The sequence below is a fragment of the Macaca mulatta genome, chromosome 1 (genome assembly GCF_049350105.2).
Source record: "Macaca mulatta isolate MMU2019108-1 chromosome 1, T2T-MMU8v2.0, whole genome shotgun sequence".
NCBI classification, from domain to species: domain Eukaryota; kingdom Metazoa; phylum Chordata; class Mammalia; order Primates; family Cercopithecidae; genus Macaca; species Macaca mulatta.
Genome location: NC_133406.1, coordinates 111,469,712 through 111,493,806, shown reverse-complemented (window position 1 = coordinate 111,493,806; position 24,095 = coordinate 111,469,712). Strand labels below are relative to the sequence as shown.

General features: G+C 40.1%; 1 protein-coding gene across 6 annotated transcripts in view; it reads right to left on the bottom strand.

Annotated features, from left to right (window-relative positions):
• The window catches only part of ASH1L (ASH1 like histone lysine methyltransferase), a 231,212-nt gene that overhangs the window by 154,417 nt on the left and 52,700 nt on the right, over positions 1–24,095 (bottom strand). The gene's annotated exons all lie outside the window — the stretch shown is intronic.

The window sequence follows — 24,095 nt, the reverse complement described above, 5'->3', positions numbered from 1 at the left end:
TACTTGAACCCAAGAGTTTGAGACTACCCTGGGCAACATAGGGAGACCCCCTTCTCTTCAAAAAATAAATCTAAAAAATTAGTATAGTGGTGCATGCCTGTATTTTCTGGTACATAGGAGGGTGAAGTGGAGAATGGCTTGAGCCAGGAGGTCAAGGCTGCAGTGAGCCATGATCACACCACTGCACTCTAACCTGGGAGACAGGCTAAGATCCTGATTTTTTATTGCATTTCTGTTTACATTTGACTTATTATTCTAAATGTCTTTTCACATGATTTTGCTGGCCATCTGTATTTCTCCTGCAGTGAAAAGCTGTTCAAGATCCTGGTCCATGTATTTTTCTCAATTGTGGAGGTCATTTCTAATTTAGATGGGCCCTTAATGTCTTATAAATAATACTCCTTTGTTTCTCACGTTGCACATTTTTCCCAATTTACGAGCTGTGTTTCACCTACTATTCTTCTTGAAGTTAAAACCTTAAACAAAAGTTTTTAAATTTTTTTATTAAAAAATGAAAGGCCCAGGCTGGTCTCAAACACCTGGCCTCAAGCAATCTCCTGCTTCAGCCTCCCAAAGTGCTAGGATTACAGGTATGAGCCACCATGTCTCACCAAAATCTTTTATGTACTCAAATACTTATGAAAAACTGTACTAATTACCTCACATATTCCTTACCACCACCATATAGTGCAATTACTATAATCATCCTCATTTAAAAGATTAAAGAATGGTTTACATACTGGCTAACTTGCTCAAGGTCACTTAACCAGTAAATGATTAATAATTTAAACATAGTCTGATTTCATAACTAAAGTTCTTAGCCACTCTATTAAATAAAATAATCTCTTTAACTTTATAGGTTTTTTTTTTTCTCTCTCTCTTTCTCTCTCATTTTTTTTGAGACTGAGTTTAGCTCTATCACCCAGACTGGAGTGCAGTGGCTCAATCTCGGTTCACCGCAACCTCCGTCTCCTGGGTTCAAGCAATTCTTGTGCCTCAGCCTCCCGAGTAGCTGGGTTTACAGGGACCTGCCACCACGCCTAATTTTTGTATTTTTAGTAGAGATGGGGTTTCACCGTGTTGGCCAGGCTGGTCTTGAACTCTGGACCTCAAGCGATCCACTCACCTCAGCTTCTCAAAGTGCTGGGATTACAGGCGTGCGTCACTGCACCCAGCTCTCTTTTTTTCATTCATGAAAAAATATATTTCAGCCTAAGGTGGTATATAGTTTTGTTTACTTTTTTTTTTTTTTAAATGGAGTTCCGTTCTTGTTGCCCAGGCTGGAGTGCAATGGCAAGATCTTGGTTCACTATAACCTCCGCCTCCCAGGTTGAAGCGATTCTCCTGCCTCAGCCTCCCGAGTCGCTGGGATTACAGGCATGTGCCACCATGCCTGGCTAATTCTGTATTTTTAGTAGAGACGGAGTTTCTCTATATTGGTCAGGCTGGTCTCGAACTCCTGACCTCAGCCACCAGCCTTGGCATCCCAAAGTGCTGGGATTACAGGCGTGAGCCACCATGCCCAGTCTTGTTTTCTTATACTTGGAAATATCATGTCCTCCTAAAGACGACAATCTTCACTACACTTTCAACTAATTATTTTTTGGTTTCTTTTCGTTTTTACTTTAGTTGCCATGTTAAATTCTAAAAATATAATCTGGGGGTAGGGGAAGCAGCCTTTATTCCAAAAGGTTTGCACATTGTTCTAAGAACATTACTCATTTCATGCCCATTGATTATTTATAATTGTAACGTAGTAACATCACATATTCTTTTTTTTTTTTTTTTGAGACAGAGTCTCGCTCTGTCACCCAGGCTGGAGTGCAGTGGCGCGATCCTGGCTCACTGCAAGTTCCGCCGCCTCCAGGGTTCACGCAATTCTCCTGCCTCAGCCTCCCCAGTAGCTGGGACTACAGGCGCCCGCCACCTCGCCCGGCTATTTTTTTGTATTTTTTAGTAGAGACGGGGTTTCACCGTGTTAGCCAGGATGGTCTCGATCTCCTGACCTAGTGATCCGCCCGTCTCGGCCTCCCAAAGTGCTGGGATTACAGGCTTGAGCCACCACGCCCAGCCCCTTCACCTTGTTTTTGTTTGAGACAAGGCCTGGTTCTGTTGCCCAGGCTAGAATGCAGTGTCAATCTCAGCTTACCACAACTTTTATCCCCCCAGGTTCTAGCCAACATCCCACCTCAGCCTCTCAAGTAGCTGGGATCACAGGAATGCAACACCATGCCTGGCTAATTTTTTCTAGAGATTAGACTCTCACTTTCTTGCCCAGGCTGGTCTCGAACTCCTGAGCTCAAGCGATCTGCCTACCTCAGCCTCCCAAAGTGTTGGAATTACAGGCATGTGCCATTGCACCCAGTCAAATTCACCCTTTTAAAGTGGACAATTCAGTATTTTTTTTTTTTAACTATAGCTACAGAATTGTGCAAATATCACCACTACTTCACTACTTTAATAACATTGTCATCGGGCTGTTTCTCCATATGTATACTTCCTCATAAACTTGAGATACGACTGAAGTTTTTAAAAAACCTCACATGGCTTTAACTTTGTATCTTAATATAGAAAAACATCCTGACATTAACTTTAGCTCTACAATAACAAAGTAAATGTATTTAGTCAAGCTTTTTCGTGTTTCTGGGTATTTATCTATATAAGTCCTAAACATGTGCTGTTAAATGTATTTCTAAGTATTTCATAGATTCTGCTGCTTCTTTCATTAATTCTTTTTGTTATTATAGAATACTTTCTAACTATAACTGATAGTATTCAAGAACACTTGATTTTATTTTATAATATTAAGTTCTTGCTTCATCAAGAATTCATTTTTTCAGGCCGGGTATGGTGGCTCACGCCTGTAATCCCAACACTTTGGGAGGCCGAGGCAGGAGGATCACGTGAGGTTGGGAGTTCAAGACCAGCCTGGCCAACATGGTGAAACCCATCTCTACTAAAAATACAATAATAATAATAATAATAATAATAATTAGCTGGGCGTGGCATTGTGTGCCTGCAATCCCAGCCACGTGGCAGGCTGAGGCAGAATAGCTTGAACCAGGGAGGTGGAGATTGCAATGAGCTGAGATCGTGCCACCGCACCCCAGCCTGGGGGATAGAGCAGGACTCCATCTCCAAAAACAAAAAAAAGAAAAGAAAAAAAAAAAACATTTTTTTTTCAGCAAGTATTTACTAAGTACCTACTATTGAGCACTGAGGATAGCAGCAGTTTTAAAAAACAGCCAAAGACACCTTCCTCCATGGAGATGTCACTGTAATGCATGAGCAAAGTAGAGAAAATAAGTAAAATATTTGGTATATCAGATGATAAAATACACTATGGAGAAAATTAGAGCATGGAAGAATTGAAAAGACCAGGGATGGAAAGAATTTACAATGTTAAAACAGGCTGTCAGGAAGGTTCTGATTGAAAACTCATTTGTGCAGAAATCAAAAGGAGGTGAAAGACAAAGATGGATCCATGCAGGTATGTGGGGGAAAAACAGGAACCAAGAAAGCAAAGGCCCTGGGCCAGGAGCTTGTCTCTTTAAAGAACAATAAATAATCCAGGTTTGCAGTACTAGAGTAAGCAAGACAAGAATAATGTGGCAGGTGGTAGGAAAAGGGACATTTTTCAGTCCAAGAAAGAGGAAGCCATTGGAAGATTTTATGAAGAGGTATATGACCTGACCATTCATTCAACAATATTTATTGGTACCTACTCATTGTTGTGGATATGTCAAGGAAAAGACAGACAACAATTCCCATTCTCATACAACTTATATTGCAGAGAGAAGGACAGTAAAGAAAAACACAAAAAACTTTTAAAGATTATTATTTGTTAGAAGGTGGCAAGGGTTATGGGATAAACACCAAGTGAATACTAGGAGAGGGCTTACAAAATTAATTAGGCAATTAGGTTATGTTTCGATGATCAGCTAACATTTTAGTAACGACAGAAGTGAGGAAATTAACAGGAGCATAAAGAATGCCAGAGTGGCAGGATTTGACCAACTGACTAGGGAAAATAAGTGCTCAGAGGCCGGGCGCAGTGGCTCACGTCTGTAATCCCAGCACTTTGGGAGGCTGAGGTGGGCAGACCACGAGGTCAAGAGTTCGAGACCAGTCTGACCAACATGGTGAAACCCCATCTCTACTAAAAATACAAAAATTAGAGTGCCTGTAATCCCAGCTACTCAGGAGGCTGGGGCAAAAGAATCGCTTGAACCCGGGAGGCAGAGGTTGCAGTGAGCCGAGATCACGCCACTGCACTCCACCCTGGGCAACAGAGTGAGACTAGGTATCCAAAAAAAAAAAAAAAAAGTACTCAGAGAGGGGTACACATCACGGAGACTGTTGTAAACTGTTTTTAAAGGCTTGAGATTTTACTCTGAATGAAATGGGGAAGCACGGTGGGGGGTTCAGCAGAAGAGCAATATGATCTCAAATCTCCAAATGGTCCCTTTAGCTAGTTTCAAGAGTAGAAGCTCAGAGCCTTACTGGCAAGCTACATACTTATTTTGACAAGACTTAGACTTGAGGGTAGTGACTCAGATGAAGGTAGAAACAGTGGAAGTGATGACAGATAACAAAGACTGTGTTATATTTTTACTGCACAAAAATACAGTAAAAGAGGAAGACTGAAAATGATGATCAGAAGTTTAGTTTGAGACATGTTAAAATTGAAATACTAAACATCAAAGTAGAGAAGTAGAAGAAGACATTCAGATTTGGAAGTCAACAGCATATTGACATTTAAAAGCTTGAGACTGGACATAACCAAGTGAGGGTGAATGTAAACCGAACAGTAAACTAAAGACTGATAACACCAAGGTATTGTAACATTAAAGATCAGAAAGATTGAGAAGCCAGAAAATAAGAAGGAAAAAAAAAGAGAGAAAGAGAGAAAGAGAATGAATGTGTGGTATCTTGGAACCCAAACAAAGCACATATTTCCAGGAGCGACAAATGCTGCTGACAAGTAGAAATGAGAACATACATTTGTTTGTTGGATCATTGGTAATCATGCAACAGCAGTTACTTTATTATGGAGCAAAAACCTGATTGAAATGGGTTTGAAAGAGAATGGAAAGAGAAATCTAAAGGTAAGTAAAGAATAGCAAGGGAAACAGTCAAGTTGGGTGACACCTAGATGATGAAGTAGAATCAAAGTACAGTGTGTGTTACCTAACAATGGGGATAAATTCTAAGAAATGTCTCTAAGAAACGTGATTTTTGTCATTGTATGATCATAGCGTGTAATTACACAAATCTAGATGATATAGCCTGCCACACACCTAAGCTATGTGGAATAGCCTATTGCTCCTAGGCCACTAACCTGTACAGCATGGTACTGTACTGAATACCATAGGTCACTGCAAAAAAAAAAAAATACGATTTTTATATATAAACATAGAAAAGGTACAGTAAAAATATGGTATAAAAGATAAAAATCTCCTTATAGTAGATACAAGTACACCTGTATAGGGTACTTACCATGAATGGAGCTTGCAAGACTGTACAACACTCTGGGAAAGTCAGTGAATGCTCAGTGAATGTGAAGGGCTAGGACATTACTGTACACTACTGTTGACTTTATAAACACCGAACACTTAAGCTACACTAAATTTTTAAAAATTTCCCTTCATCAATAATAAATTCATCTGGCTGGGCACAGCAGCTCACGCCTGCAATCCCAGCACTTTGGGAGGCTGAGGCCAGGGGATCACTTGAGGTCAGGAGTTTGAGACCAGCCTGGAAAACATGGCAAAACACCATTTCTACTAAAAATACAAAAATTAGCTGGACATGGTGGCGGGAGCCTGTAATCTCAGCTACTCGGGAGGGTAAGGCAGGAGAATTACTTGAACCCAGGAGGCGGAGCCTGCAGTGAGCCAAGATCATGCCACTGCACTCCAGCCTGGGAGACAGAGGAGACTGTCTCAATAATAAATAAATAAATAGGCCGGGCGCGGTGGCTCAAGCCTGTAATCCCAGCACTTTGGGAGGCCGAGACGGGCGGATCACGAGGTCAGGAGATCGAGACCATCCTGGCTAACACGGTGAAACCCCGTCTCTACTAAAAAAACACACACACACAAAAACTAGCTGGGCGAGGTGGCGGGCCCCTGTAGTCCCAGCTACTCGGGAGGCTAAGGCAGGAGAATGGCATAAACCAGGGAGGCGGAGCTTGCAGTGAGCTGAGATCTGGCCACTGCACTCCGGCCTGGGAGAGAGAGTGAGACTCCGTCTCAAAAAATAAATAAATAAATAAATAAATAAATAAAATAAAACAAATTAACCTTAGCTTATTTTATTACCTTTTAAATTTTTTTACTTTTTGACTCTTTTGTAGTAACAGCTTAAAATGCAAACATACAGCTGTACAAAATCTTTTTTGTATCTTTACAATTATTTATTTAAAGATTTTTAAATTTATTTTTACCTTTTCAACTTTCTTGTTAAAAACTAAAACACAAATATTAGCTTAAGTCTACACAGGGTCAGGATCATCAAGACATCATTAGGTGACAGGAATTTTTCAGCTCCATTATACTCTTATGGGACCACCACAATGTGATCTGTCATTGATCCAAACATGATTACGCAGCACACGACTGTACTTTCTTCTGAATGTGAGAAATGACATCTTTGTCTTCTCAAATATAGCCATAAAAAGAAAAAAGGCATGCACTCATGAAGTTTAATATATATGGATGTATGTATATGTGCATATGGAAAGATAAATCTACTACAGAACTACCTAGTTCTAATGGAATTGACTGAATAATTTCATCTTTCATCCTCTGATTTGAAATGCTACACTTCCCATGTACTAAATCCTCACATATACATGAGTCTACTACTAGTTTTTCTTTCCTTCTTCCTTTGTCTTTCTGAGACAGGGTCTTGCTCTGTCACACAGGCTGGAGTTCAGTGGCAAGAATATGGCTCATTGTAGCCTTGACCTCCTGGGCTCAAGCAATCCTTCCACCTCAGCCTCCTGAGTAGCTGGGACCACAAGCATGTGCAATCATGCTTGGCTAATTTTTTTTTTTTTTTAATTTTTGTAGACAGGGGGGTCTCATCATGTTGCCAAGGCTGGTCTCGAACTCCTGGGCTCGGGCGATTCTCCTGTCACAGCCTCCCAAAGTACTGAGATTACAGGTGTGAGTCACCACACCCAGCCAATTACTAGATTTTCTATTCGGCGTCAGTGATTTTCCGTCTGCCCGTGCACCACAACCACAATATTCCAACCCTTTTAATTTTTGTTTTATTATCTAATAAGCCTGATTTCTAGTTATTGTTCTTTTCAGAAAAGTTCTGGCTACTCTTATTTTTCCATATAAACCTTGCAAGTAACTTATCTAGTGCCAGTTTGATTTGTTCAAAATTTTGATTCTTAAATTTGCAGATACCCAGAAGAAGTAAAAGCAGGAACTGGAACAGGTATTTGAAAATCCATGTTCATGGCAGCATTAGTTAGTCACAACAGCCAAAAGCAGGCTGCTTCACAGTCCATCAACGGATGAACAAATGAAATGTGGTATATACAATTGACTCTTGAACAACAAAAGTTTGAACTGTGCAGGTCATAGCATATGGAGATTTTCTTCCACCTCTGCTACCCCTGAGACAGCAAGACCAACCCCTACTCTTCCTCCTTGGACTATTCAAACTGAAGACGATGAGGATGACAACCTTATCAACTTCCACTTAATGAACAGTGTAAATACACAATTTTCTCTTAACTTAAAGAATATAATAAATAATACATATATAAAATATATGTTAACAGGCTATGTTATCATTAAGGCTTCTGGTCAACAGTAGACTATAAGGAGTTAAGTTCTGGGGTAGTCAAAAGTTATACTTGGATTTTCAACTGTGTGTGGAGTTGGTGCCCATAACTTCAGCATTGTTGAAGGGTCAACTGCACACACAATGGAATATTATTCAGCCATAAAAGAAGAAAATCTTTTTTTATTTTTATTTTTATTTTTTAGATGGAGTCTCACTGTGTTGCCCAGGCTGGAGTGCAGTGGCGTGACTTGGCTCACTGCGAACTCTACCTCCCGGGTTCATGCCATTCTCCTGCCTCAGCCTCCCGAGTAGCTGGGACTACAGGCGCCCACCACCACGCCCGGCTGATTTTTTTTGTATTTTTAGTAGAGATGGGGTTTCACCGTGTTAGCCAGGATGGTCTCGATCTCCTGACCTCGGGATCTGCCTGCCTCAGCCTCCCAAAGTGCTGGGGTTACAGGCATGAGTCACCCTGCCTGGCCAAAAGAAGAAAATTCTAAGGAATGCTAAAACATGAATAAACTTTTAAAGATATTATGCTAAGTGAAATAAGCCAGTCACCAGCGGACAAATATTGCATGATTCCACTTACATATGAGGTAACCAGAACAGTCAAATTCATAAAGACAGAAAACAGAATAGTGGCTGCAAGGGGCTTCTGGGAGGGGTTAACAGGGAGTCACTGTTTAATAGAAACAAAATTTCAGTTGGAGAAGATTTTTTTAAATTGTAGAGAAGAACGGATGGTGAGGGCTGCAAAACAACGTAAATGTACTTAATGTTGCCTCAGCCTCCTGAGAAGATGGGACTACAGGCACATGCTACCATGCATGGATAGTATTTTTTGGGTTTTTTTTGTTTGTTCATTTTTTTGTTTTTTGTTTTTTGAGGCAGAGTTCTGCTTTTGTTGCCCAGGCTGGAGTGCAATGGTTTGATCTCAGCTCACTGCAACCTCTGCCTCCCGGGTTCAAGCAATTCTCCTCCCTCAGCCTCTCAAGTAGCTGGGATTACAGGTGTGTGCCACCACACCCGGTTAATTATGTAGTTTTAGTAGAGATGGGGTTTCTCCATGTTGGTCAGGCTGGTCTTGAACTCCCGAACTCAGGTAATCCGCCCGCCTCAGCCTCCCAAAGTGCTGAGATTACAGGCATTAGCCACTGTGCCCAGTCAGCCTGGCTAGTTTTTAAAAATGTTTTGTAGAAACAGCGTCTCTCTATGTTGCCCAGGCTGGTCTTGAACTCCTTGGCATCAGCCACTGTGCCTGACCCAGAAAACACTTTCAAGAAAAGTACAACACTTTCAGTTTGTGGCATATAATCAAAAGAGAACCAAAACATCTGAGAACAGGAGTAAAAATAAAATGCTAAACAGAAATATTAAATAATATTAAACATATAGGTCAAGAATATATTTTAATAGAAAGTCACCAAATATTTTCTTTTCAAAAGCAGACCACAATGGGCTTTTCTTAAATTATAAAACCATTAGATGCTGAACTTGAATTTTATATTCCACACTGAAGCCCAAATTCTATCCTCATTATATTGCCTTCATAGGATAAAGAGTAAGCCACAACATGTTACTAGTATAAGTTTAATTTTTTAAAAAAAGTATAAAATAATGGCAATACTAATACAGAAATCATCATATGATGTAAACTTCACCAGCCAAGAAGTTCTTCTCGCTATATATAATTTAAGGAATAGACACATGGTGCCAATTTGTCCCAGTGGCAGAGGACAAAAAGTCTTCAGGGTCTTTTTAACACCTCTTTTATTCCGAACATGAAAAACCTCTGCAATAGCACATATCTGACTTCATCTATAGTCTTTCTCACAGGATTTCTCCCTATCCCTATCTAACTAGTTATGAAAGAGGTACAATTTTGAACTATGTACTCAGTGATTTTGACTCACAAAGTGAGGTTAGACAGGAAACTTTTCTTTCATCATTAAAAGAAAAGATTTTATCTTGTCTTTCTAATAATGAACTTTGATAAAAGTTCCAGGTTTTGTCATCTTATCATATAGGACCTTTAATTCTGATGTGTCTCAAAAAGCTTTCATTCATTTCCATACAGCTGTATCTCAAAATTAATTAGTAATGTGTAACTATCGAGCAGCCGTATGTGAGCATCTCTGGAGTGATTTACAATCATTAAAATGAAATCAAAGATATGAGCAGACAACCATAAAAAGCAGTATATAAATTAGTGAGTCAAAGTAATGTTTTTTTTTTTTTTTTTTTTTTTTTTTGAGACGGAGTCTCGCTTTGTCGCCCAGGCTGGAGTGCAGTGGCCGGATCTCAGCTCACTGCAAGCTCCGCCTCCCGGGTTTACGCCATTCTCCTGCCTCAGCCTCCCGAGTAGCTGGGACTACAGGCGCCCACCACCTCGCCCGGCTAGTTTTTTGTATTTTTAGTAGAGACGGGGTTTCACCATATTAGCCAGGATGGTCTCGATCTCCTGACCTCGTGATCCGCCCGTCTCGGCCTCCCAAAGTGCTGGGATTACAGGCTTGAGCCACCGCGCCCGGCCCTAAAAGTAATGATATTTAAGCTTAATTCTCTGGGACTAAAGAAGATATGCCTTCTAACAATTTGGTTCAATAATGATTTTTTTTCCATTAGCAAGATCAATAATGAAATGAGAAACATTCACATTCACCATTATGTACACCATTAAAACAAACCACAATACAGACTCCAGCAGATATCCTAGATATGAAAGTGAACTCTTCAATCAGCCAAATGCAGTACTGATTAGAGAAGTTCCTACTACATAATGAAATCGAGAATTGAGGATGAACCTGATTAAACTAATTACGGTAGTTTTAATCTTCCTGGCACATTTATAGCAGAGGCTGCAGAGCCCAATGGCAGGGATTTGCTCTGTCCTTCCATTTAAGGGAGCTCATGCTTCCATATTAGAAGTTATTTTGGGAAAAGAGTGACACCCTGTTTTATCTCCAAGGCTTTAAGACAGATCACAGCCCCTTAGCTGTCTATTTTGTGTATGTAAAGGGGGAAAAAAGGTTTTACTGAAAGGTAAAGATTCAGGATATTTTGCATAATTGCTGCTGCCATGAAGAAGCTGGGCTCTGTGCCAACTGTTCTCTTCTCTACCATAAAAATACCTCTAGCTTCAGCAGCTTTTAAAGTAAACCATCAAGATGAAGGTAAGACAACAGAATCCATCATAGCAAGACTTAGAGATACCCACATACAATCAGGTCTTCTTGCTTGAATAGCATTTGTCAACAAGAACATGGAAGTGAAAACGTAGCAGTCAAATAATGTAAATATGCATTCTGGACCTTTTCATAAATAGGCATAAGGAAAAAAAAAAAGCACTCAGAAATGGCACCCAGCCCATAGGGCACAGGTAAGATGACAGACTGTGCCGATCTTCTCCTATTAACAAGTCTCAAATTCTCTGGTAAGAGCTAAGGAGCCTAGATTAGGCGTGATATCTCACCTGTAATCCCAGCATTTTGGGAGGCTGAGGCATGCAGATCACTTGAGGCCAGGAGTTTGATACCAACCTGGTCAACATGGGGAAACCCTGTCTCTGCTAAAAATACAAAATTAGCTGAACATGGTGGCACACGCCTGTAATCTCAGCTACTCAGGAGACTGAGGCATGAGAATCACTTGAACCTGGGAGGTAGAGGTTGCAACGAGCTGAGATTGCACCACAACACCCCAGTCTGGGTGACAGAATGAGACTCTGTCTCTAAGTAAATAAATAAATAAATAAAAAGAAACAATTAAAAAAAAAAAAAAGAGCTAAGGAGCCTAAACACAAAGAATTGGTTTAAAAAATAAAGACGAAACAAAAGGCAGTTGGATAAGCAATACTCTATAGTACTAATAATAAAATTGTTTGACTTGGGCTCATATGGTACCACCTATTAGAGGTAAGTCATTAAGATGTGTTAAACTCTTTCAAAAGGTGTTTAGACATCTAAAAATATTTCTTTCTTCCTTATTTTTTAAATCAGAAATGGGGTCTCATTACGTTGCCAAGGCTGGATTTGAACTCCTGGCCTCAAGCAATCCTCCTGCCTCAGTCTTCTGAGTAACTGGGATTACAAGCCTGAGTCACCATGCCCAACTTCAAAATGTTTTCTTAAATTAAGACTACTTTCAGATGTTTTAAATTATTTATTATATATTGTCTCACTCTGTCGCCAAGAATGGAGTGCAGTGGCATGATCTCAGCTCACTGCAACCTCCACCTCTTGAGTTCAAGCGATTCTCCTGCTTCTGCCTTCCAAGTAGCTGGGACTACAGGTGCATGCCACCATGCCCAGCTAATTTTTGTATTTTTAGTAGAGACAGGGTTTCGTCATGTTGGCCAGGCTGGTTTCGAACTAGTGGCCTCAAGTGATCTACCATGCCCAGCTGACTTTCAGATGTTTTTAAATGGAGATACCATAGACAGGTTCACTTATCACTATGTGCCATAATAAAATACTTAAGGCCAGGCATGGTGGCTCATGCCTGTAATCCCAGCACTTTGGAAAGCCGAAGCAGGTGATCACTTGAGGCCAGGAGTTCAAGACCAGCCTGGCCAACATGGGGAAACCCCATCTCTACTTAAAATACAAAAATTAGCTGGGCGTGGTGACAGGCACCTGTAATTCCAGCTACTTGGGAGGCTCAGGCGGAAGAATTGCTTTAACTGGGGAGACAGAGGTTGCAGTGAGCCGCGATTGCGCCACTGCACTCCAGCTTGGATGACAGAGCAAGACTCTGTCTCAAAAAGTAAATTAAAAATTAAAATAAAAAATTAAAATAAATACTTAAAGGGAAGATTTTGTTTGACCTTTTATAAAATAAATGGGTTTTTCTTTCTTTTTTTTTTTTTTTTGAGACAGTTTTGCTCTGTCACAAGGCTGGAATGCAGTAGCACAATCTCAGCCCACTGAAATCTCCACCTCCCAGTTTCAAGTGATTATCATGCTTCATCCTCCCAAGTAGCTGGGACTACAGGTGCGTGCCACCATGCCTGGCTAATTTTTGTATTTTTAGTAGAGACCGGGTTTTACCATGTTGATCAGGCTGGTCTTGAAATCCTGACTGCGGGTGATCTGCTCGCCTTGGCATCCGCAAATTCTTAAAAATAGCAATCTACAGATTGTTTTATTTATTCAATTTCTGAGACAGACTTTTGCTCTGTTGCCAGGCTGGAGTGCAGTGGCGCAATCTCGGCTCACTGCAACCTCCACCTCTCGGGTTCAAGCGATTCTCCTGCCTCAGCCTCCCGAGTAGCTGGGACTACAGGCACATGCCACCATGCCCAGCTAACTTTTGTATTTTTAGTAGAGACAGGGTTTCACCATGTTGCAAGGATGGTCTCGATCTACTGACCTCGTGATCTGCCCGCCTCGGCCTCCCAAAGTGCTGGGATTACAGGTATGAGCCACTGCACCTGGCCTAGAGATTGTTTTAAATAGGCATGAAAGTTTTACTATATATTTTTAGCAAATGAGAGAAGAGGAAATATTTGAGTAATAAAGTTACGACTTTTTTTTTTGAGACGGAGTCTCACACTATCACCTGGGCTGGAGTGCAATGGCACGATCTCGGCTCACTGCAACCTCCGCCTCCCGGGTTCAAGCAATTCTCCTGCCTCAGCCTTCTAAGTAGCTGGGATTACAGGCACGTGCCACCACGCCCACCTGATTTTTTGTATTTTTAGTAGAAATGGGGTTTCACCATGTTGGCCAGGATAGTCTCAATCTCTTGACTTCATGATTCGCCTGTCTTGGCCTCCCAAAGTGCTGGGATTACAGGCATGAGCCACCGTGCCCGGCCGACAGCATATTTAAAAGCAACATCTTAGGAATAAGGAAATAAATCCTCATAATCTCAAGCTATATTTTAAGCATTGTATTTTTGGTAATGATGATGGCATTTGTTTTATGCTTACAGATCTTGTCTTCAGTCTTACTGAACTGTTTGTAAAGCATTTTCTGTGTTGCTCATAAAAAGCAAAAACTTAAAAGATGCCCCTGACACTCAAGGAGCCAAAGAAATACAGAAATCAATAAATAATTATTATACAATGTACTATATGTTAAAAACAGAAAAATATGCAATGGAAACACAGAGGACAGAGTAACTAACTTCCTGGAAAGGTTCAGGGAACATTTCACAGAATTGGGGGATGTCTAAGCTGAGTCTTTCCATTCCCTCATCCTCCTTCCTTTCTCTATTGCACAGTGAAACTTTTTTATCCTTTTTGCTTTTTATTTAAAAATTTAGTAATTAAATTTGATAATTAAATTAAGATAAATTAAATTATCTTAAATTTAAGATAAATGAAAATTTATCTTAATTTAATTTTTCTCATTTATCTTAGGTAATTTTAGTTATCAAGGTTGAGACAAATATAATTTTTAAGAGTTACCAACTATGCATACCAACTATGCTTAGGAGAATTTCCACGTTTCGTAATTCCTAACCTTCATAATTGCCCTAACCGTTATAATCAACAAACAGCTTAGAAAGATTACCAAACTCCCCTGCCTTGGATTATTATTTTCGGCATCTGCTTTTGATCTCATCAGCTACCTTCTGGAGCCCCCAGCCCATAAAATCAAAGACTAGGCAAGGAACTACACAATAATCACACTTAGTAATCTTGCTAAGAAATGAAAAAGTGAGGCTGAGAAGTAGGTGCCATTTTGTTTCACTGTTTTTACTGTGAGAGTTACTATCAAATCCTACAGAAAGATGTTAGGATCATTTTTGTGCCTTCATATATATTCTCAGATGTTAGTAATTCAATGTAGCTTCACTAAATATAGCTAAAATATTCTAGTGTATGTATCTACCATCTGTGCATTTTTGTCAAAAATGCCTTTGTATACCTCCTAAACTCTGACTTCCTAATATAGAACTTTTTATTGCAAGCATGTGTACTTGACTTTGATATGTTTTCCAAAAATAAAAGTAAAATATACATAGTAAATTAGGACTTGGCTGTTAAAAAATAGCCTAGTTCAGTACCTGTTTTGTTTCAAAAGTGAGTTCTGGTTACAATTTCACCTTAATAATATGTATCATTTCTGACATCTTTGTTGACATTATCTTCTTTTGATAATCAGTGTTCTCTCAATTTAGGTCATAGTTTAGAGATACTAAAGCATTAGTATACCATAATCCAGATTATAGAAAGATCTGTATTTACATTAAGGGGTTCCAGGGAAGCCACAGTTAATACGTAAACTACCACCCTCTTTCCTGGTAGGTCCATACCCAATCATATATTCCACTCCATCTCTCTGTCACCCAGGCTGGAGTGCAGTGGCATGAACACAACTTACTGCAGCCTCGACCTCCTGTGCTCAAGTGATCCTCCTGCCTCAGCATCCTGAGTAACTGGGACAACAGGTGTAAGCCACCTGGTCTTGAACTCCTGAGCTCAAGCGACCCACCTACCCTGGCCTCCCTAAGCGCTAGGATTACAGGTGTGAGACACCATGTCCAGCCCATAACTCTTGACGTAAGGCATTTGCTGGTGCAAAATGACATTCATTTGTAAAGAAAAGGTAAAGGTTATTAAGTACGCCCTGGATGACACCCTCTTATTTTTCTACTGTTTAGTTTGGGATATGGAAAGGCAGGTATTAGACATAAAACATTATTTTCCCTTTCTTTTTGGAAGATAATTCTTGCTAGATTTTTAAGTGGTTAGTTTAAAAAATATACACACATACAGAGAATCTTTTAACAGATCAGCAACACCCAAGAGTCAAGCTGAGCTTTGCCAGTTGTATCCTGGATCCCCAATATGTGTTACTTCCCTTCCTAATAGTGGCAACTATTAAAAATACGTTGCAACTCACTCTTAAACCTGATCTCTAATGCCACCTGCTGTTGCAGTTCTGTAAGAAGAAGCTCTACGAATCTGCCCCAATATTATATAGCTTTGACTTTCACTTCCTCATGAAGCCCTCATGAAGATTACAGGCTGGCTCAGGCCTGTAATCCCAGCACTTTGGGAGGCCGAGGCAGGCGGATCATCTAAGGTCAGGAGTTCGAGACCAGACTGACCAACGTGGTGAAATCACGTCTCTACTAAAAATACAAAATTTAGCCAGGCATGTTGGCGCACAACTGTAATCCCAGCTACTCGGGAGGCTGAGGCAGGAGAATCACTTGAATCCGGGAGGCAGAGGTTGCAGTGAGCTAACACCACTGTACTCCAGCCTGGGCAATAAGAGGGAAACTCCGTCTCAAAAAAAAAAAAAGATTTACAATTACAGCTATAAATGACAGGGCCCCTACTTACCACAAGCAAACCTAAATTTCTGAAATAGAAAAATAGTCCAAAAAAGCAATTTTATCTTTTAATTTTTCCTCTAAGAGGAATACTACTACAAAGTAGGACCACAAACTTAAAAAAAAAAAAAAAAAAAAAGTAAAGAAAAATCCTAAGAAAAAATAAGTATGGTCACTCAATTCTTTTTGTTTTTTTCCACCACGCCCGGCCTCATTATTTATATTTTCTTAGTATTTATCTACAGTAAAGAACTGTCAAATTCTTGTTTTACAGCACAACTGAGAAAAATCTGTGAGACATCCTAAGTGTGCATTTTCCCTTTATTATTTACTTTGTCCCAAAAGCCTTTCTCTTTCCAGCAAATTCTAACAAAGTGGTCAACACCTAATTTTAAGCATGAGCCCTTCTTTGCATATTCTCTTGCTCACCACCTTCTCCAGTGATTCTGTGATTCACATATAGACTCTTGTCTGCATGTATTTCTATCATGGCAGTTATCATGTTACAGCATAATTATTTTTTTACAGCACATGGAAAAACAAATCAAAGAATGTTGTGACTCTACACTAGAGACTATGGGCAAAGTGAAGTGATATAAAACTTTAACCTCCTTTGTGAAAGTATAAATCAAAATATTAGTCCTTTTGAACAGTTATTGTAAGTGTAAAAGGCACATTAAAGACACAAATTTAAGATGAAAATGTTTATTAAAATAAAAATGTTTAAAATTATTACTAGTGGTTGCAAAACTCTGTGTACACTTAACGTACTGAATATACTAAAAACACTGAACTGTACATTTTAAAAGGATAAATTTTATGGTATTTGAATTATATCTCAATTAAAAATATATATGTTTTATAGAAAACTGGGCTAACTTAAAATAGGGTATAATTTAAAGGAACTATTATTATATCTAGAAAACTTAACACACTATTTTTTCTTTTAATTATACTTTCTTTAAGTTCTAGGGTACATGTGCACAACGTGCAGGTTTGTTACATATGTACATGTGCCATGTTGATGTGCTGCACCCGTTGACTGGTCATTTACATTAGGTATATCTCCTAATGCTATCCCTCCCCACTCCTCCCACCCCATGACAGGCCCCAGTGTGTGATGCTCCCCACCCTGAGTCCAAGTGTTCTCTCATTGTTCAATTCCCACCTATGAGTGAGAACATGCAGTGTTTGGTTTTCTGTCCTTGCAATAGTTCGCTCAGAATGATGGTTTCCAGCTTCATCCATGTCCCTACAAAGGACATGAACTCATCCCTTTTTTTATGGCTGCATAGCATTCCATGGTGTATATGTTAACACACTATTTTTATCTAACAAATACAAAGGAAAAAAATCCAAAACCTAGGGTAATGTCAAACCAGTTTTTTTTCCAACAACTCCATTTCAAAATAATTGGAACTTGTTTGCAGCTCTTTAAAAACTGGCAGGCAAATAATCTCTACTGAGCAAGAACTGAGGCACTATTATTACCCATTTTTCTTATTTAAGAAACAACATTAGGCGGGGCACAGTGGCTCACGCCTGTAATCCTAGCACTTTGGGAGGCTGAGGTGGGTGGATCACCTGAGGTTAGCAGTTCGAGATTAGCCTGGCCAACATGGCAAAACCCCATCTCTACTAAAAATACAAAAATTAGCCGGGCATGGTGGCATGTGCCTGTAGTACCAGCTACCTGGGAGGCTGAGGTGGGAGAACTGCTTGAACCTGGGAGGTGGAGGTTGCAGTGAGGCCAAGATTATGCCACTGAACTCCAGCCTGGGCAATGGAGTGAGACTCCATCTCAAAAAAAAAAAGAAAAAGAAAAAAAGAAAAAGAAACAACATTAATCTACCAGTTATAGAGCATTATAAAATTTAAAATTCCAGGACAGGCTTTAAGTCTAATACTTGGATGCAAGTGTGCATGTGGGTTTTAATAATTCTCAGCTGGGCATGGTGGCTCACACCTGTAATCCTAGCACTTTGAGAGGCTGAGGCAGGAGAATCGTTTGAGCCTACGAGTTGAAGACCAGCCTGGCCAACATAGACTGTTTCTATAAAAAAGAAAAATAATTAACTTTATTAAATTTTATTTAAAAAGTAATAATAATTCTCCAAAAAAATCACTTAGGCCAGGCGCGGTGGCTCAGGCCTCTAATCCCAGCACTTTGGGAGGCTGAGGCAGGCAGATCACCTGAGGTCAGGAGTTTGAAACCAGCCTGACCAACATGGAGAAACCCTGTCTCTATTAAAAACACAAAATTAGCCAGGCATGGTGGTGCATGTCTGTAATCCCAGCTCCTAGGCAGGCTGAGGCAGGAGAATCGTTTGAACCCAGGAGGTGGAGGTTGCGGTGTGCCGAGAATGCACCATGACATTCCAGCCTGGACAACAAGAGCGAAACTCCGTCTCACAAAAAAAAAAAAAAACTCACTTCACTGAAATTCAAAATTACTTCTTCAATGAACTGCTTCTTAAATCTATTAAGATGGCATAGAATTTTCTTTTCTAAACAGAAAACAATTTTTGGACTGGAAATTATAATTATGGCTATGAATTTTACTTATAATTCATTGTGTTCATGAAATCCACTCATTTAGACTAAAGTAACATCAAATAAACTATCCAATGACAAAAATTTTAGTCAACAAAGCACCAAATTTCAATGTTATTTGACTAATACGTAATCTGGTCATCATAATTGTGAGACACGGTATGTTGATATGATCAAATGCAGTGGCTCACGCCTGTAATCCTGGCATGTTGGGAGGACAAGGAAGGAGGATTGATTCAGCACAGGAGTTCGAGACCAGCCTGGGCAACACAACAAGACACTGTCTCTACAAAAATAAAATAAAATTAGCCAAGTGCGGTGGCACACACCTGTGGTCCTAGTGATTCTGGAAGCTGAGATGGGAAGATTACTTAAGCCCATGGGGGCCAAGACTGCTGTGAACCATGATCATGCCACTGCACAGCCTTGGGCAACAGACTGTCTCTTTAAAAGAAGACCCTGTCTCTTAAAAAAGGTATGTATCTACCATCTGTGCGTTTTTCTCAAACTGCCTTTGTATACCTCCTAAACTCTGACTTCCTAACATAGCAGAACCTTTTATTGCAAGCTTGTATACTTGACATTTTTTTCTTTTTTTGGCTAAGTATACTAAATGAACTACAATCACACGTTATGTAACTCCGAAAATGGAATTTTCTTTAAATGCTGGAAAGAAATGTACCATTGCTCCATCTCCTTTTAAGTTACTGTGTGATAAATACAAGTAAATATTGTGACTTCCATCTCTACTTTCACTTTCTAAAATACTGCTGTAGAAAAATGAATGTACCATTCTGACAGCTTATGAAATGGCAGACACCACATGTAACTGCATCAAAGCCAAACGTAAATTTTTAGAGAAAAATTACAAGAAAGTTTTTCTTTCCACTTGGGAGGAAAAAAGAAAACAAGAAAACCTACTATAAAATTAATAATGAGTCCAAGCATGGTGGCTCATGCCTGTAATCCTAGCACTTTGGAGGTCAAGGCAGGCAGATCACTTGAGGCCAGGAGTTCGAGACCAGCCTAGCCAACATGGCGAAACCCCATCTCTACTACAAATACAAAAATTAGCCAGACATGACGGCATTCACCTGCAATCCCAGCTACTCAGGAGGCTGAGGCACAAGAATCACTTGAACCCCAGAAGGTGGAGATTGCAGTGAGCCAAAATTGCACCACTACACGCCAGCCTGTATGACAGAGCGAGACTCTCTCAAAAATAAAAATAAAATAATGAACATTATTTCTTATAAAACAATCAGGGGATGTCTACTTCTAGCAATATGCCAGGCTAAATACTGTGAAGAGTCTTCTATTACAACAAAATAACTCAAACCAGCATAAAATACGTCTCTTACACTGCTGACTCATAGGAGTAAGAAAAAGCTCCAAGAGGACCAAAAGAAAAGAAAAAAAAGGGCTGACCTAAATAGGCACGAAAACACAGTGGGTAAGTCCATCAAGTCACACACTAGTGGCAAAATGGAGACCCCAGGAAAGGTGTCAGTAACATACTCTAACTCCTGGAAAAGTAAAGTCAAAGCCTCTCAAAGTAGTCATCATCAAATTAGGCTCCAAATTCAACCACAGATAAAGATGAACAATATACAAACTTTATAATCAGTCAAATTCTTAGAAAAATTCTAGAAAAAAATTATTTTCACTGAAATTACATTAATTTATAAATTATAAATTAATAATAAATTTATAAATTATAAATTAATAAATTTATAAACAGGCAAAAGTACAGGGAGCACACTAAAATATAAGTTAGGAGAATGGATTAGTCCTACCTATAAAACAAAATTCTTAAAACTGTACCATAGTGGCCAGGTGCCATGGCTCACACCTATAATCCTAATGATTTGCCAGGCTGGTACAGGAGGATCGCTTGATCCCCAGGAGCTCAAGGTTACAGTGAGCTATGATCACACCACTGTACCACAGCCTGGTTAAAAAAGACAAGACTCAGACTCTTAAAAGTAAACAAACAAACAAAAAATGTAAATAAACAGAAACATCACTGATACTAAATAGAAAACCAGACTAGAACCAAGTACATAAAGAAATTCAGTGTATGACAAAGCAGCCTTTCAAATAAGAGAAGTAAAGATGGACTTCTTAATAATAGTGTTGGGGCCAGGCTCAGTGGCTCACGCCTGCAATCCCCAGCACTTTGGGAGGCCAAAGCAGAGGGATCACCTGAGGTCAGGAGTTCGAGATTAGCCTGACCAACATAAGGAAAGCCTGTCTCTACTAAAAATACAAAACTTAGCTGGGTGTGATGCCGCGTGTCTCTAATCCCAGCTACTTAGGAGGTTGAGGCAGGAGAATTGCTTGAACCCAGGAGGCAGAGGTTGCAGTGAGCCCAGATTGTGCCACTGCACTCCAGCCTGGGCGACAGAGCGAGACTCCATCTCAAATAATAATAATAAGTGTTGGGACAACCATGTAGCCATTTGGAAAGAGACAAATTTGGAACCATAACTCATAAACCATAACAAACTCCAAATGGATCAAGGATTTATATGTTAAAAAATAAAATACTACAAAGATCTGCAAAACAACATAAGGAAATCTTTCATAAACTTCGATAGAAGAAGGTCTTTCTAATGATACATCAAAAACCCAGAAGTCTTAAGATTTACAAATTACATCAGGTAAAAACCTAAATATTTCTGTATGGCAAAATAACATAACCAAAGTCTAAAGACAAATAACAAACTGGAAAAAGAAAATTATAGGCTGGGTGCAGCTGCTCACGCCTATAATCCCAGCACTTGGGGAGGCCGAGGCAGCTGGATCACAAGGTCAGGAGTTTGAGACCAGCCTGACCAACTTGGAGAAACTCTGTCTCTACTAAAAATACAAAAATTACCCAGGCGTGGTGGTGCACACCTGTAATCCCAGCTACTCGAGAGGCTGAGGCAAGATAATCATTTGAACCCGGGAGGTGGAGGTCGCAGTGAGCCGAGATCGCACCACTGCACTCAAGCCTGGGCCACAGAGCAAGACTGTCTCAAAAAAAAGAAAATTACATAAGTCACATTTCCAAGGGCTAAAGAAGTTCTCATAGCCCTGTTATGGAACAATCTTTAAAATATACTATTTAATAGAAAAAAGATACAGAGCAGTATGTACAATGTGCTACTATTTACATTTTAAAATGGGGAAAGAACATGTATGTAGGGGATGCATACTGGCTTAAAAGTGCAAATATATTTCTGGAAGATACCAAAGACAGCAATGTTGGAGTTACTCTTCTGGAAGTTTCTTTGTACCAACTCTGATTCCCAATAATTTATTCTTTTTTTTTTTTTTGAGACGGAGTCTTGCTCTATCGCCTAGGCTGGAGTGCAATGGCGTGATCTCGGCTCACTGCAAGCTCCGCCTCCTGGGTTCACGCCACCCTCCTACCTCAGCCTCCCGAGTGGCTGGGACTACAGGTGCCTGCCACCACGCCTGGCTAATTTTTTGCATTTTTAGTAGAGATGGGGTTTCACCGTGTTAGCCAGGATGGTCTCGATCTCCTGACCTTGTGATCTGCCCGCCTCGGCCTCCCAAAGTGCTGGGATTACAGGCGTGAGCCCCCGCGCCCGGGCAACAATTTATTCTTAATGTGATATGATTCTTCAAGCGAAGGTGAACCTGAAAACACTTTTTTTTTTTTTTTTGCAGACAGGATCTCGCTGTCGCCCAGACTGCCCAGCTAAAATTAAGTCTTATTTTTTACCTAAAATAGGCTGATGGAAGCCACAGTAAACATATACAGAACAAAAATTTTCACTGAAAGTAAACTGATTAGATAATTAACTTTTATATAGCAACATATTACCCAGAAAAATGACACCTGAACAAATCTAGAAATTGACAGTTGAAAATCGTATTATTAACCTAAAAATTCTCAACTTTTGAACCTCAAATATAAGTCTGACATTTTAAAATAAATTAAAAATTTCCAAGTAATAAAAGTATGAAATATGAGGTAACATACTATGCATTAACCATCCATGATATATGATACATAAATCTTCAAGCAGAATAACCATTTCTTAAAGAAAATAAAGAAGACTTGAATATACTGAAAATGTCTTCAGGTTTCCCTTTGCTAGAAAAAACACCACAGTTAAGAACTCACTGGAACCAAAGTTTATACAAAAAAACATTAGAAGAATAATCTAAATGTGGCATTCTCTTTTTGAGTCTAATTCATTAGCCATCTTCACTACACTGAAACTACAAAATTCCCATAGGGATTATTGCAGTTTGATATACTTACAATGTTTTTCTAGATTCTCTCAGGAGAGTCTGAGGTTTTATTCCCTTTCTGGAGACTTTCCAAACTTCAATCCACTGTCATTTATTCCTTAACAAGGTATTAAAATTAAGAGTAGGACACAAACAAATCAAGATTCACAAACAAGACTGTTTCTTTCTTTTTTGTTTGTTTTTGAGACAGAGTCTTGCTATGTCGCCAGGCTAGAGTACAGTGGCGCAATCTCGGCTCACTGCAACCTCCGCCTCCCGGGTTGAAGCAATTCTCCTGCCTCAGCCTACCGAGTCACTGGGATGACAGGCATGCGCCACCACACCCAGCTAATTTCTATATTTTTAGTAGAAATGGGGTTTCACCACGTTGGCCAGGATAGTCTCGATCTCTTCACCTTGCGATCCACCCACCTCGGCCTTCCAAAGTGCTGGGATTACAGGGGTGAGCCACTGCGGCCGGCAAGATTGTTTCTTTTTTTTCTTTTTGAAATGGAGTTTCGCTCTTGTTGCCCAGGCTGGAGTGCAATGGCACGATCTCAGCTCACCGCAACCTCTGCCTCCTGGGTTCAAGTGATTCTCCTGTCTCAGCTTCCCAAGTAGCTGGGATTACAGGCATGCACCACCACGCCTGGCTAATTTTTTTGTATTTTTAGTAGAGACGGGGTTTCTCCATGTTGGTCAGGCTGGTCTCGAACTCCCGACCTCAGGTGATCCACCAGCCAGCGCCTCCCAAAGTGCTGGGATTACAGGCGTGAGCCACCATGCCCAGCCAAGATTATTTCTTATTCTCTTATTTCCCTATGGTCACTAAAGGAGAAAATACTATCCTTTATCACAATCTCAATAGAAGTTCCCCTTCAGGGCTGCTTCTTTTGGAGCACTGAAGATAAAGTAGAAAGGCAAAAGATCGGCCAGGCGCGGTGGCTCACGCCTGTAATCCCAGCACTTTGGGAGGCTGAGGCGGGTGGATCATGAGTTCAGGAATTCAAGACCAGCCTGACCAACATGGTGAAACCTCGTCTCTACTACAAATACAAACATTAGCCAGGCGCGGTGGCAGGTGCCCATAATGTCAGCTACTCAAGAGGCTGAGACAGGAGAATAGCTTGAACCTGAGCGGCAGAGGTTGCAGTGAGATCACACCACTGCATTCAAGCCTGGGTGACAGA